The 16,696-nt window shown below is 42.0% G+C and overlaps 1 long non-coding RNA gene across 1 annotated transcript; it reads left to right on the forward strand.

Annotated features, from left to right (window-relative positions):
• The first annotated feature begins 1,618 nt into the window (after window positions 1-1,618).
• On the forward strand, window positions 1,619-11,864 carry LOC129326651 (uncharacterized). Its single transcript, XR_008596718.1, has 3 exons — window positions 1,619-1,652; window positions 8,847-8,942; window positions 10,847-11,864. It is a non-coding gene; the product is annotated as an uncharacterized LOC129326651 (long non-coding RNA).
• The last annotated feature ends 4,832 nt before the right edge of the window (window positions 11,865-16,696 follow it).

The raw sequence follows: 16,696 nt of genomic DNA on the forward strand, positions 1-16,696 counted from the left end.
TTTGTCTGCTAATGTTCTAGGTCATTTTTGGTTTTGTTTTTTTGTTGTTTGTTTTGCTTATTACTTATTTGGCTTAAATTATCTGTAGTGATTTTATGGTATTATCTTGAAGTAGGCTTAAGCTACTTCGTACAGTTAAATTTAAATTTCCATTGGCATATTATTTGTAAATAAAGCAAGTAAATAACGTATTACTACAATATTCCACCTTTCACCTCAAGGCAGCATACATGAGGTAGCCAGCCCATCCAGGTATTGAGCAGACTGAGATCTGACTAATTTCAGCAAGGTGCTGAATTACTTGTCTCCTAATCATCCCTTCAGATCTAGGGCTATTGAGAGGGTGGGCCATTTGACCTTAACCCAGATTTACCAACCATAAATGGGACCTGGAATTCTCCCAGAATTATAACTGATCTCCAGAGTACAGAATTCAGTTCCCCTGAGGGAATGGTCAGCTTTGGATGGCGGACTCTATGGCATCACATCCCCTCTGAGTCCCCTACCCAAATTCCACCCTCCCCAGGCTTCATCCCCAAATGTCCAGAAATTTGTCAAGCCATTGCTGGCAACCCTACCTGAATCTCAGACTCAAAGGGGGCTTCAGATTTAGACACTTGTTAATTTTCTGACATTTGATACATTTTGCAACTTGTTTTTATGCACATCATGTGCTGTATTGTTTTTTCATTACATCTATGTTATGTCTAATGATGATAATTTTTAAAAAATGTGTACTCAGTTTTTCTTCTAATGCCTGTATTTCAATAACAACAGTAGAGGCAGCTGTTTACAGCTGTTTTGCACTTAGAAGTTAAATAGTATTACAGCTAAGATAATATCTGGTTGTTGGAACTTCCATGGAAACTACAGGGCTAGTTTCAGCAGGTGTTGTAAACTACGTTGTGAATTACACATTAGTCATGAAATGAATGTATATATAAAGAAGTATAACATACACTGATATGACATTTGAGGGGTGTGCAAACTAAAGTCACACCCAGTGTATGGCATAGCAAGAGAAGATGCAACATCATGGAATTACTTCACCTCAGAGTCTTGGAACAATGTTCCTTTCTTCCTTTTCCTTAACTTCTTTTGCCTTGAGGTAGAAGAACAAAATATGAAAGTATTTTACATGGCAAAAGATATAGTAGTGACATACCACAGAAAGCCATGGCCCAGGCGTGTATTATTTTCTCCTGGCAAATATTCCCATGTTAAGCAACAGATGCTAATCCATCTACAGTTTTGAACTAGGCTTGAATACTTCCAGTTTGGAGGCAACTGAATTGCAAAACCGTTGGACAACTGAAGAATATTTTTGTCGCTTTTTTGTAATTGAAGGTCTTTCACAGGTTGGGTTTTTTTGTTTGGCAAGGTTTAAAAGCAGCAAGCATTTTAGCAGCTTTTGCGCGATTTTGAAATAGTTATTAATTAGTGAGCCTCCCAGATGGGCTTTCTCATGAGTAATTGTACACAGAGTTATGCCCTCTGTCACATGTACCACTTCCTTGACTGTTTGATTACTGGAGGGAAGCAAGAAGCCACTCCCCCTTCCTAGGCTCATTATATAGTTAGTCAACTGAGAGTTCGTGTTAAATTTGCCTCAGAAAGGACAGCTCATAACAGCAGGCAGCGAAGCATGAAATGTAAGTATACTAATTGAATATGGGGTTGGGGTTTTGTTTGTTTGTTTGTTTGTTTGTTTGTTTGTTTGTTTGTTTGTTTCAGGCATTTGCTCTTTGTACTTGCCTTAGTTTTGAAGAATGTGAGGGTATAGGAGAAAGCAATCACATTTTTTTTCAAAGATACAAAGGTTGGTGGTTGTTTTTCCCTCAAAGAACCTAAGATATTCAAAATAGATGTATATCTGAAAAGCACTAATTTTGCTTCTCTCCTTTGCCAAGTTCCTTTTGAAAGAAATTTATGTTGCAGCTAATTAGTCTTTTAAATAGACAATCATCTTTCCCTTTTTATGGGGCTCAGGTGCAGAGTGTATGCCTTACATACAGACAGTCTCAGGTTCAGTCACTGACATCTCCAGTTACAAGATCCCAGGCAGCAAGTGTTGGGAAAGGTCCAGAAAGCGAGAGAAATAAAGAGCTAAATGGACCAATTATCTGATTCAGTATATGGCTGCTTCCCATGTTTCACATAAGATAAGCCTTTAGTATAAATGCCACTGTTTCTACTTGACTTTCCTTTTTCCTTTCTAGGGTATATTCGTGGATACTTATTTGTTACATGCATTTTACATACACCTTCAGAATTTTACTGAGGCCAGAAAATGTGCAGCCTCCCTGTAGATGCAGATGTGTTTGTCACTTGCAGGACAGTGTTATTTGTCATAGCTGCTGAGGAGAGATGGGTGACAGAAGCAGTTCTTCCTTGGGCTGGAGACCAATTGATGATGTAATGGTATTGTCGTTTCATTGATATTTAATTACTGTATGTAGTTTGATGCTTTTGATGACTGGCTTTGACTATAATATGCACTTTTTCCTGGTGTATAAAAGCTAAATTTCTAAAAGGTTGAGATTTGTAAATCACCTGAAGCCTGGGCATCGTACAGTGGAGAAACTATATGTTTTACAATGGCATCTTCCTATCACAATGAAAGGTAAACTGATATGAGGTCTTTTCCATGGAAAAGCCTGGACAGATATGGAGATGCCCTTGAACAGCATTATAAATTAGGCTTCTTAGAACTGAAGTTTGTATAGAAAAAAGGCTAATAGCTAGATAAAGAACAGTGGCAGTTTAATGGTTAGAGTATCAGATTGTGACTGATGAGTCCTGGATTCACATCCACATCCAGTCCTAAAAACTTCAGGTCAGCCTTCAGTAGGGCTGCCAACTTTGAAATGGGAAATTCCTGGATCATTTGGGCGTGGAGCCTCTGTGAAGGGCAGGATTTGGGGAGGTGAGGGACCTCAGCAAGGTATAATGCCATAGAGAGCACCCTCCAAGGCAACAATTTTCTTAGGGTTGCCAACTTCCCAGGAGGGCTGGAGTTTTCCTAGAATCACCACCCATCTCCAGACAAGAGTTCAGTTCCCCTGGAGAAATTAATGGTATCATTCTCCTGTCCTCCATTTTTTCTGTCACAACAAATCCTATGAGGTAGGTTAGGCTGAGAGGGTGTGACTGGTCCAAGATGAGCTTCCATGGCAGAGTGGGGATTAGTATTGCCAGGTCTCCCAAGGTCTAAACTGCTCTGAAGTCATTGCTGTTGCACCAGGAATGATGTCATTCCTGGGATGACAACAAAGGCTCCGGGCCTGTTCTCCATACCTTCCCCCCCCTTCTGGCCAGGTAAGAGGCAGCAGAGAGCAAAGGCTGGGAGCGGGGGATCCCCTGGCCCACCGGAGGCCTGGGAACTCTAGTGGGGATCCAAACCTGGGTCTCCAAGAACATAGTCTACCCATTACACTGTACTGGTTCTCAGTGGAAATTATCTGTCATCTGGAAATCAACTGTAATTCCAGACCCCACCTGGAGGTTTCCAACCTTAATCTTGGGCCTCTCCCTCTCAGACTAACCCACCCCACAGTATTGTGATAAGAAAATGGAGAGGGGAGAACGATGTTTGTATGCTTGCCTTACTTTGATCACTTAACACATACCATGTGAATTACCTCCATAGAAACTTTTCTGCTTGAAGAGAGATTAAAACACTGCCTGTAATGTTTGACCCCCATGTCATTTTACTGAATGAGGAACATGCACGATGGAGGTCACCAGTATTTTCATTATATAGAGAGTTGGATGTAGGTCTAACAAATTTTATTAATAAGTAATATAATTTTGGTAGATCAATGTTACCTAAGAAAACTGACATCTAATCAGATAGAAGAGCAAGATTTGAGTCCAGGGTATAAGGTTTTGAGAATCAAGCTGCCTTCGTCAGGTAGTGTATCTGATGAAGGGAGCTTGACTTTTGAAAGCTTACACTCTGAAACTCTTGTTCGTCTTGAAGGTGCTACTGGGCTAAAATCTTGTTCTTCTACTGCCAACCAACACAGCTACCCACCTGAAACTATCTAATCAAACAGTAAATCTGAGTATTTTATTCAGAGTGCAGTTGCTAGGTTTTTGGCTGAAACCAACCCTCCCCCCCAAATGGAGGGAGTTTTGTGTAGGGGAATTACCTCAGTGTTTACACTTGTTAGGCATTAATATTCAGCGATACTTCTCTCTCTCTCTCTCTCTCTCTCTCTCTCTCTGCCTAACTTGGATGAAAGTTTGTTTTAAAAATGCATATTTCCTAAATTAAGGATCCAAAATTGTGAAACCCAGAATTTTCTCATAGATCTTATAGTATTAAATTTCGTTGAAACACAGAACTTCCCAGTATAAAGTAAATTGATCAGCTGATGATGACAAACACACTCAATATTTTCTCAAACAGTGCAACATGCTAGAAAGGACTTTGCAATGCTGTACAAACTTTACTTTGGTTGATGTTTTTCTTTCTGTTTGAGAATCCTTGGTCTGAAAGAGAAATCTATTTCTAAACCATGTATTCCCTAGTATTTCCATTTTGTTCTCAAAAGGAAGTGATAGGATGTTGTGATATAAGAAAAGTCTCTGCTTATTTGTAAAAAGATGGCAGGATTTTGTAAAAATTTTGAAACAAAAATGTAAGTATTATGATGTTGGACAACAGAACTAGACTGTATTCATGGATGTTTGTGACCATTTTTGTGGCTAGTAAATGGTTTATTTCAGAGATTAATATTTTTTACTTCAAGATATTTTATTTCAAGTTATTTGATAATAACAAATACCAAGAGTTACAACCTGAAGTCAAAACTGGAGTGTAAATTTGACCAGGAATTATTTATTCATTCAAGCAGCAGGCAGCATTTCACCTTACATGTAATGCCAGCAAATTGATTCTTGTCCTTAGCATACTGGAATTTAACATATTATACCTTTTCTCTTCAGTTTATGAAAATGAAGTTAAGAAGTTGGGCCACTGGTCTATCTAGCTCAGTGCTGTATACTTTGATGGGCAGTGGTACACTTGTATTTCAAGAAGACAAAATCTCTTAGGCTATGCCTTGCTCTGCTTCCATTTCATCCTTATAACAATTCTGTAAGGTAGGTTAGGCTGACAGTGCATGACTAGCTCAAGGTAACCCAGGAAGCTTCATGGCTGAGTGGGAATTAGAACAGTCCTAAATTTTAACCGTTACATTATAATTGCTCTCCAAATGGATGACTTTTTCTGACAGTTGTTGCCTAAGATCTTGTAACTGGAGAAACCTAAGATTGAACTGGGGAGGTTCTGAATAAAAAAGACATATGCTTTGTCACTGAACCATGTATTCTCTCATAGTCATTATTATTGTCTGCAGGATTTCACAACAATGAACTGTCAAACATGTTCTGATCAGTAATGCATCAGCATCAAGATTTCATTGCTGCTTTTCTAGTCAAATGGGTCTTGCAGCACAATCCCATCAATCACCACACAGAGCTGTGCTCAGGTTCCAGCCTCCTAGCTGACCCAAAAACAAGATTCCTGCTCTTGCTGAAGTGATACAGCTTATAATAAGCACACGCACACCGGAGGGAAATACCATTAGTGTCACCATCTCAGCAGCATTTTGACTACTAGGTTGAAATGAAAGCCAGCTGTGACAGCCAACAGGCAAGGATGAGTGTTGCACTAACATAAGACAAACTCAACTTTCTTTATGCTGTACCTCCCATCCCAGGCATAGGGTGTCCCTGTAGTTTTGAAGGCACAATCTTTTCTTTGTACTACTACACTACTGAGCCAGTCTCTACCCAAGATAGCTATCAGACCACTGGCTTGTTCTCAGTTCTCAGTTCTCAGTTTCCAGCTCAAAGCCCTGTCTGTTAGGGAGTCTCTGGCAATGACAGAACCCCAACTATGTATATGCCCTGTTCAATTGCTAGATCTTCATGTAAATAGTCTCCTCTCTGGCCTCTCTTTGCAGCTCTGTGAGAAACTTAAGACAATAAGCCTTTCCTCCCTAAAGTCCCACATTTTATAGAAATTAAGAAAAATCATTCTGGGGGCTCAGCAGTAACGAAGAAGATTCTAAATACTTGCAAGAACATTACTGATAGATAGAGGGGTTGCATTCACATGGCTGGTTTGCTCCTCCTTGGCTTCCAAACTGAAATGCTATTTTGGGGGGAGGATCCACACAGCTTTGTCCTCCAATTGTCCACTTTCCAGGTTTCCCCCCTGCTTTGCTATGATCTTTCCTGGAAGATCACAGCCCAAATGCATTGGCAGTTGTCTGGATGGAAAGGTGCACATTTTTGAACCTCCTGACCACACTGATGTCATTTTACTGCCTCTCATCCTCTCTCAGTTGCCATTTCCCCCTCTATTTTTATCAGGATATTTATACCCTACTTTTCTTCTCAATGGGGAACTAAAGCAATGTACATCGTTCTCCCCTCCTCCTTTTTATTCTCACAACAATCCTGTATGGTAGGTTAGTCTGAGGGAGTGTGACTGGACCAACATCACCCTGTGAGCTTCCACGGCAGAGTAGGGATTCAAACCTGAGCCTCCCAGATCTCTAATCCAACACTGTAATCACTGGTCATGCCACAAGAGGGCTTTTTTTAAAAAAAACCCACTCCTTCCTGTATCACTAAAGCATTATAATGCTACAGTGATATAGTAACCACTGATTTTAAGGGGGGGGGAGGAATGGCAAAAAGCCCTTTGATGATGGGGGCAGGATAGGTGATATTAACTGTGCAGGGATGACCAAGGAGATTGTATAAGAAATCCTTGTGTGGATGCTCCATTGCTACTGAGAATGCCTAGACATTTGCAGTGGCAATGAATCATTGCTCTGAGGATGCAGCCTAAGAACAGAATGCTACAAATCAATTGAAGCAACTCTTCATGTGTGGCTGCAGATCACTATACCTAACAGTAAACTGGCTAGCTTCCCATGCTGATCACAAAAGCAGCTCTACAGAGCCACTCACAGACAAACTGGGGTCTCTACATACTCATTAATTTCATACATGCGCAGGAAAATAGAATTTTCTGATTTCACTAACCCAAAATAAAACACTTTACCCATTCCTAAAAACAGGCCATATTTGCCTCAGAACATGCTCCAAAAGGAACTGAAGATGAACTGAGCATCAGCTAAAGAGCAAAGGGAGAGGAAGAGAAATTGGCTTGATCAAGACCCCTGAAAACTTACAGAATGCTTGAAAGGGGGATGGGGAGGATTCCCATTTTCCGTGGGCTCCCCATTGGCAGAGTAACTTCTTGGAAACAAAAACCCATATGAGAACATTACAAGTAGCAATTCAATGTCAGTTTTGAACCCCATTTGGACTCCCTTGATACCCCAATGGTGATGAAATCCTGACTTCATTTATCACTTGAGATTCTGGCTTCAGTTGTTGTCACCCTACGGAAATGCTTCTATATGGGAGAATCTATGAGTGGTGCAAAGGCAGCATAATCCCTGTATTCTAGGGCCAAACTAAACATGATATGGGACATCTGTGATTAAGATCGCCTGGGGATTTTTTTTTTTTTACTAATTAGTTTAGCAGCCTTATGTGGCCACTTTGAAAGATCTTGGAAGTTGTACCCAAGGGAGGAAGGCTTAAACCTTTCTTCATGTGCCAGTCCCCCTCACTCTCCCACCCACCCAGCAACTAGCTCTGCAAGGAAAAAATGAAAGATCTGTCTCCTCTCTCCCCAAGTTAATTGTAGCTTCATTAATCACAATTGAGATGCAGCTTGGGAGGAAAGAGTTAAACACCCCTACCACTTCAAGTGCCACTTCTCTGGACTTCAAAGCAGCTACACTGGGAAGTTAATTAGTTTTTTTCTTTCTTTTTTTAAGGCTGGGATATTCTGATTGCAGGCTCTCATTGCAGCTAGTTTAATCCTTAAACTACACACCACTTTGTATGATCCTTGACTTTAAAAAAATGAAACACAAGCTTGGGACCATACTAGATCTCCAGCACATTCTCTCCTCATAAATATCATTGCAGGAGGCCCAGTCCAGATCAGGATGTCATAATGGTGGAGGACTTATGGTGTTACTATATTTCCAGTTTTGGAGAAAGAAGTGGCTCAGATTTATGGTTAGGGAAACAGGCTGGGATAAAAGAGTTCATATCCCACACACACTCCAGCCTCAGTCTGTATCAGGGCCCCTACTGCTTTTCTATAGAAAGGGAAAACAAGCTAGATAACTGAACACAGATTTTTTAATATCTCATCTGGTTTGGCCTTTGAGAGGCTATCAATTTAATTACAGCTGAGGTGCCAGAAGAGGGTGCAGGATTAGTTCTTTCCTTAAGGGCTATTTGTACCCTTAGAATCTGTCCTCAGGAACTTTTACCTATGGTCTGTTTTCCAACTTTTCAAGAAAATCCCCATATTTTTCTCCTACTACTAGGAAAGAAGTTGGGGGAGTTGTAAAAATGACGTTTTGCAAAAGATTAATCCACTGCTCCTCATACATGTCCTGCAATCATATTCATTGCCCCAGGCTTGCATTTCAATCAAAATTATCAGGAGATTGATCACTCATGACTCTCCTGGCATTATGTTCAGTTTGAACCTTAACTACTCTGGAAAATGATGAGACCTGTAAGGGAGCCTGAAATGTGGAGATTGTATGGCAGTGTATTATGCAAGGCCTTTAGGGTTGCCAGGCAGCTTGAGGAAAGAATTAGGGCTCCCCAGACTACACGAGGCTAGATGGCTGTGTTCATTTGCTGAAGCAAGAATGAAACCTTTGAGTTGTCATGTTGTTGCATCTGAAATACCTTTCTAGGGCTTACAGGTGGTACTTTACTTTCAGAGAAAGAAAGATTAGGAAGACTTCATCCACAATAAATGACCATTCTGTGACAATACAGGAGAAGCTTCTCTGGATCGTTGCAACAGTTCAGTTCAGGTAACTGTTTCAAAAGTAATATTTTAGTTGGGAACAGTGATAATATTGTTTAAACTTAGTTCTGTATCTAGAAGCCAGCAGCTTGGCTGACAATTCCCAGGCACCCTACCTCCCATTAACAGACCATTCCTAGCCACCCTTCCTAACAGCATGGTCTCAGTCACTCCTCCATGATCCAGCCCCAAACCCCACTCATTCCTCTGCTTCCTAATTCCAGATCGGTCCCTGCAATCCTACCTTGCTCTTCCCCTTGCCTCCATACTCATAATCTGATGCTTTGATTCATAAAAGCTTAGGCTGGTATAAATTTTGTAACTCTTTAAAGTACTATTAGACACCTGTTTCATTAATCTCCTACGGTTGCTCTCTCCCATCCCCACATACCTCTTACCCCACTCATCTTCCTTCTCCATCTGTGTCTCCACCCTTCTCCTTATTGCACGTGTGTTCCTGACAAGGCTTCATTGCCACTAATACTTGTAGAAGATTTATGACATAGATAAAGCCTTGACCTGAGGGTCCATCTAATTTTACTCGATTCATTCATCTTGTGGAAGTATAAGAATGGCAACAGCTAATGCTGGATCCTGTTACACAAGAGGTCCATTCCTGCCATGCTTCTTATAGTTACACAGTATAGGTAAAATGTACCTATGTGATGTTGTAATTCTATGACTGGCTCTGTTAAATATCTGTGGTGTATGAAGTGGGAATCTTACTCCTTCAACTCATAGATTACAGGACCAATTTGAATGTTTATGGATGCAAACATTCCAAGCGGATCAGTCACATGCTTCATGGCAGAGTAAACATAGCCATTAAATTATAATAATACTCAAGAGGGAAGAGACAGGTGAATTGCCAGGAATAGCACACCTGAATCATCCAGGATGTTCCTGCAGCTTCACATGGCCAATGATAGCTTGCACCGGGACCTTACACAAAATCATCCCCCAAAAAGTGCTCCAAAGGAAATACCTTCCTGTCCATGATCAAAAGTAAGATTCAGCTGAGAGACAGAAGGGATGATATAAAACAGCTGCTGTCCACAGAGTTTGGGGTGGACAAAGATGGCTGATTGACAGAGGAAGAACCCCAAGTGGAGCTGTAGTTTGTGTTGAGTTTGGTGCCTCACTATGTACTTCTGCAAAGACAACTCCAGTTTAATGTTACTGTAAGTTTCTCAACTTTTCTAGAAATTATTTCTTTCTTCAATAGGACCTTTATATATAGTTACACTATCTTTAAAACAGACTTCTGTATCTGATAACTTGCAAGTTGGTTCAGAGTTATATAAATAGTAACAGCCTTGGATCCACAACTAGATAAGTTGTAATATAACATAGTTAACTTTGATGGTGCTATGTTTAAAGAAGTAGGTATTGCTGTTTGGGAGATCTGTATAGTACCACTGTATTTGAAAAGGTCAGCTATAAACAGAACAAATGTGTTAGCCTTTCTTCTAAGAGCCAGTGGTGTGGGGGCTAATGAACAAAGACCTCAGTGGTCTTTACCACTACATTTCTACTCCTGGATCATTGCAGAAATCAGATATTTCTGCTCACAGGACAAAGATAAAGCACAACATCCCTTCTCTGTTTCTGATGTCATAAAATGTAAGAAGAATCAGTTATATGTTATGCTAGATGTTGGTCAAACAATCTATCGAGTATAATTTTCAAGTGGTAGCCCCAGTTTGACAAGCAAACAGACCCATGTTATTTTCATGATAATTGATATAGCAATGATGCTTGAGGAAAGTAGTTGAAAACAGTCTAGGAGTGTGATTGTTTGTTGCCAATGGGAAGAGAAAGTATGCAAAGGTCAAACACAAACCCCCTAGGAGATCTGCAAAGCATTGAATGTGATGTTCTTTTCTCTCTTTTTTGGCTTTGTTTTTGCAGTGTGAGTGGCATTATAAAATGAATGTCAGTGACACGGAAGCAAGCTCTGTGCTGAAGAATTTGCTCCATCTTTATGTACAACAAAGGGATAGGAGAAGTGTCAGGTGCTGTAATTACACAAACCCCTATGTTCAGGAGCAGGAAAATATCATGGCTTCTCTATTCATCCTGATTATTGTTGGGTTTTTTGGCTTTCTCCTCTTTGCCTTGATGCTCAGCAATATTGTTTTCAAGAAGCAGGAAAATTATATGGACCGCCTTTATCATGAGACACTACAGTCAGCTGGAAGAAAACTGTCACATAAAGGCAAATTGGCTGTCCTCACCAAGAATGTCACTTCAGAGTCAAACGATATTGACAGGTGTAAAAAGACTACCAGCTGCATGACAGCAACTGAGGCTCCAAGCACAGAGTCAGTACTGCAAAATGTATGAAAATGTACTCCCTGTGCAGCTTGATGCCTTATTATGAACTGAGTAGGTGCGTCTGTTACTCACAGAAGTATGGAACTAAGAGCCTGCACCAGTTCCCAGCGAAGTGTCTGGCCCTCAGCTGAAGAAAATCATTCTGTCCTCCTGAACAGTGCACAGGCTTTCCTATTCCAGCCCTGTGCTTTCAGGTGGGAGGCCAGAAATCAAGTACAAACTTAATTTTTGATTTTTACTCTTTTTTACTCTTTTCAGAACTTATTAAATTTATATATGTATATACTGTGTCATCCATGGAAGAAGAAAACCATTTCCGTCCTTATATATTTTTTTTTACTATGCCATTTTCTTCTAGGCATTAAGATGTGTGGATTATTTATTTATTATTGATCAGCCCTGATGCTTATGCTCCATGTGTCAAAATAAAGACAGATAAGCTGTCTTAACAAGGTCTGCACAGTTTCAGGGGAAAGTGAAAGGGCAAAGGTCACATGTAGTTGACTCACGCCAAAGCTCATATTAAACTAAGGGCAGCTTTAGGCCCAACAAGAAAACTAGGAGTGTTTCCATGCTTCTGCTTCACATCATAGGGCTACTGATGCCAGGGGAGGGGAAGAATGACACCGAACAAAGTCCGAATGTCAGTTAAACTATATTAGGTGCTACTGGAGCGGGGAAATATAACCCTATGTTCCTTGTAACATTTTATTGCAGTCTAAGCAAAGTTACTACCTGCACATGTTAGAAGAGAAAAAGAATAAAGTCATCATTATGGTTTTATATAATTCCTCCTAAGTGCTCCTTGTCCTGATACCCACAGAGAAGAAAGCAGCACTGTAAGGGCTTATCATTTAGAGCCAAGATCCAAATGAACCTTCAATGGAGCCTGGGATTGCTTCCATAATTCACAGAGTTAAAACTAGAGGTGGGCACGAACCGCAATAGGAACCCAAAAAAATGCACTAACTGAGCAGGTTTGTGGTTCAGGAAAACATGGTTCATGGGGCCGCGTTTTCCATGAACCCCATGATTTTTTTGGCCCTGTTCATCATGTTTGTGAGTGGTTTGTGACCTCAGACAGGTTGGTGCCGCTGAGGGTGTGTGAAACTGACAGTCCCGTTCTCCTGCCACCAGTGAGTGGTAGGAGAATGGGGCTGTCAGTTTCACACACCCCGCACCAGATTCAGCCCATGGGCTGAAGCCGGTGCAGGGTGAGTGAAGCTGACAGCCCCGTTCTCCTGCCACTTGGGGAACAGGAGAACAGGACTTTCAGTTTCACTCACCCCTGCTGGGTTCAGCCGATGGGCTGAAGCTGGTGTGGGGTGAGTGAAGCCGACAGCCCTGTTCTCCTGTCACTTGGGGGACAGGAGAACAGGGCTGTCAGTTTCACATGCCCCGCACCGGCTTCACCCAATCAGATGAAGCCTGTGGGGGTGTTTTGAAACTGACAGGCTTCTCCTGCCACTTCAGGGTGACAGGTGAAGGGGGCTGTCAGTTTTAAACACCCCACACTGGCTTCAGAAGCTGGCAACAGACATTTGAACCACAAACCGATTCATGAACTGGTAAAAGTTTGTGGAAGTTCGTGGTTTGTGGAACAGTGGTGAACTACGAATCAGGTGGTTCGGGTTTTTTTCAATTCGTGCCCATGTCTAGTTAAAACTGCAAGCTGTTATGAAGTTGCTTCCATTATTATTTTATTTTTTTAATTTAATTTAAAAAATAAACATCATACAAAATAGAAAGTCTACAGATAAGAATATATAAAGGTTTCCAAAGGTCTAAAAATAAGTCCACAATCAATTGTCATCTATATGCCAAATGTTCAAATATCGATGTAGGTATAAGGTCCTTGATTCATTGAATTCTGTACTTCGAGAGATAATTAAGGAAAATACATTGCCACTATGCACTTGCCAGTCATACTAAGTCATATTCCAAAATAGTAGGGGAGATCACAAAGTGCTTGCTACTCAGTTAAAGGAAAATGTTTTGTCCGAGTTCTCCTATTTATTTAGAGAAGTTGTAGATTAGCTTTGAGATTGCTATAAAAAAATAGCAAAAGGGATGTTCCAGGCTTTAAATCTCTGGACAATGATTGTATTATACTTAAAATGTAGATGGTATTTTCCCCTGCCCTCCCATTTTTAAAAGTGTTAGTCATTAGCAATAATACATGCTTTAAAAAGCCTACACTCAATTTCCATCCCTCGCTCTCAGCATTCAGTCACGTCCAGAGTGATCACAAAATAGAACAGATATGGACTCAGGGCTGGCATGTCCATTGAGGCTGGGCCGGTAGCTGCCTCGAGCGCTAAGGCACTGGAGGGGGCTCCGGGGGTGGGGGCGTGCACCACGAAGCTCAATTGCCTTGTGCTGCTGCCGCTGCCACCAGCACACAGCTGCGGGCCAGGCGTGGCAGGCGGCCGGGGCAGTGCGCAGACCAAATGATCTGGAAGGCTGGGAGGACGCACATGCGCCACCCTGGCTGCCTGCCGTGCCTGGCTCACAGCTGCTGCACCCGGCCAGGAGCGCATGCTGGTGGTGGCAGCACAGAGCAAGCAACTGAGTGGGCAGCCCCCCCAGCCCTCCGGCTCAGTTGCCCTGTGCTGCTGCTGTCGCCACCAGCACACAGCTGCAGGCCAGGTGCGGCAGACAGCCAGAGCGGTGAGCGGAGCAACTGAGCCAGAGGCCTGGGAGGACGCATGCGCGCCATCCCAGCAGCATGCCCTGCATGGGACATCACACACAGTAACGTCATCATGCAGTCTGGGTGTGTGCGGGGGAACAACAGCCCTGAAGCTGCCTCAGGTGCCAGAAACCCTGGCACCGGCCCTGTATGGACTAGATATGGTTGAACACTCACCACTTTGGCTCATGTTTTTGCTCACTGGTGTCAAGCAGGGAGTGATCTTTCATTAAACATTCTGGCTGTTCATGAGCAGCTCAAACCTGTTTGGTGGGTTATTTTTCACGTATTCAAAAAGTACAGTAAAATGCAGTTGGCAGCATTTCATTCATGCACATTCTAACATAGACCAATGGCAGCCCTAGTTTCCCCCACACATACATACACAGACCTGTCATTGCTACATTCCACTTGGCAGCCAATTTTTAAAATAAGGAGTGAGTAAGCCAGTCAGTCACTCAGCAAGTGGTCATAACTAGGGTTTTTGTTTTAGAAGTTTTACTGTTCAGTCTCACCTAAGCCTGTGTTATCGACATTATTTCATGTCTATGAATTTTCACACAGTCTTATGGGAATTGTAGTGTCTCCCATGTCAGGTCAGTTAATTAAGCAACCTGACTATCCATATGGGAGAGTAATTTCAATGACTGCACAGATGCAAAAGTAACCTCATAAGCAGGAGGATTGATGCCACCACCTTCATAGCTATTGTGCAGCCTTAAAGCTGTTTGGCAAATGTTTGAGTGAGATAACGGTGAGGCAAGGAGATTTCAGGTTCAGCCCAGAAATTATTGTGACTGTTGAACACTGAATATGTTCACCTGCCAAACATGTTCACTGCGAAGTTTGAAGAATTTCTAACAGCAGCTATTTTGCTTCTCAGGGACTCTTACTGAATCCCTGTGGAACAAAAAAAAAAGAGCTACAATCTAGGACACAGAGGACGGGGAGTGGGGCTGAAGCCTTCTCTTATGGGCTCCTCTTCCTATTTTGCCTATCAAAGGTAATGGGCCTTTGCTCTATCTTTACATAAAGTTGTTTATCGCCATAGAATTATGGATGGCATCTTCCAGAATCCAGCTTTTAATGATAGATACATCACTTTCTTGGCCTGTTCACATGATCATTTGAGTCTGTGGCAGCTGCCGTTTTCCTGGGCTCACTTTCATCTGTAACAACACTGATAAGATACAAGTGTACATATTGACACCATTACTGAACAGGATGTTTGGGGGGGGGGTCCCAATCACCACTGAAGCTCATGCTGGAGCAACTGGATGCCAAAAGTCAATGCACTGAATTTTCTCAGGGCCTGATCTAGTATGACTGGAAGACAGCATAAGCCGACTCAACATCATGGCTGTCATTATCCCAAGTGGCCATGCAGATGGACTCTCCAGGGCAAAAATGTGGTACAGAACCTTAAGATGAAAATATAAAATTTGAATAATTAGACTACTAGAAAAAAAAACGTATAGAAGACCTGACCCACTTCATCCTTGGGCATTCCTATTTGGGAGGAAACCCCATGTGAATTAATGGGCTATAAAATGTGGTGTAGAATACAGATAGAGAGGGATTGATTTTCAGTAAGCCAGTGCGGAAATTGTTAAGTGCCTCCCCATTACTACTCCTCTCACAATTCAAGTCTCCTGAGGCCCCTTTTCATATTAAAAATGTCAGGGCTTTATAATAACAACACATATAATGTGCTTTTTTGTTCTACACATTATCATCAACAAAGGGTAAATTTGTGAAATTCATTGATAGCACTATATAAATGTGTGGGATCAAACAGCACATCATCTACCTAGTGATTTCTGAAGAGTCATAGCACCACTCCACACCCAGTCCCTGTTAGATACATGTTGCAGACAGTCCTAGCCCCATTAATGATACCTGGCTGTCCATACTGTAGAGTCCAAGTTCAATCCCTTTCATAGCCAGGTAAAGGATCTCAATAGCAGCGGTACTGGGAAAGACCTGTGCCTGAGACTGCTGCCAGACAAAGCAATTGATAGTGGGGAGATGGAATTCTAGCAATCCAAGGCCACGTCATCTGAGGGCTCGCTACAATAAGAAAAACTTCTACAGATATGTGAGAAGCAAACGCAAGGTAAAAGAGGCAATTAGACCACTGTTGGGAGTAGATGGAGAAACTCTGATGCAGGACAGAGAAAAAGCAGACAGGCTTAATGACTTTTTTGCCTCTGTTTTCTCCCTGAAGAACTCAGGCACATCTAGAGATAGTAGAAAATGTGGCAGGACACCTGAGTGGCTAATTGACATTGACAGAGAGGTTGTGGAGAGGCATCTGGCTGTACTGGATGAATACAAATCCCCTGGGCCAGATGGGGTGTACCCAAGAGTGCTGGAAGAACTTTCTAGAGAACTTGCAGAACCCTTGTCCATCATCTTCAAGGCCTCCTGGAGGACTGGGGATGTGCCACAAGATTGGAGAAGAGCAAATGTTATCCCAATCTTTAAGAAAGGGAAGAAGGATGACCCGGGAAACTACAGGCCGGTCAGTCTGACTTCTGTTGCTGGAAAGATATTAGAACAGATTTTAAAGGGATCAATTTGTAAGCATCTGAATGACCGCTCAGTGATCCGGGGAAGTCAGCATGGTTTTGTCCCTAACAGATCTTGCCAGACCGACCTGGTTTCCTTCTTTGACGGAGTGACCAGCTTACTGGATCGGGGGAACTCTGTTGACGTGATTTATCTGGATT

Source organism: Eublepharis macularius, chromosome 3 (genome assembly GCF_028583425.1).
Source record: "Eublepharis macularius isolate TG4126 chromosome 3, MPM_Emac_v1.0, whole genome shotgun sequence".
Lineage (NCBI taxonomy): Eukaryota > Metazoa > Chordata > Lepidosauria > Squamata > Eublepharidae > Eublepharis > Eublepharis macularius.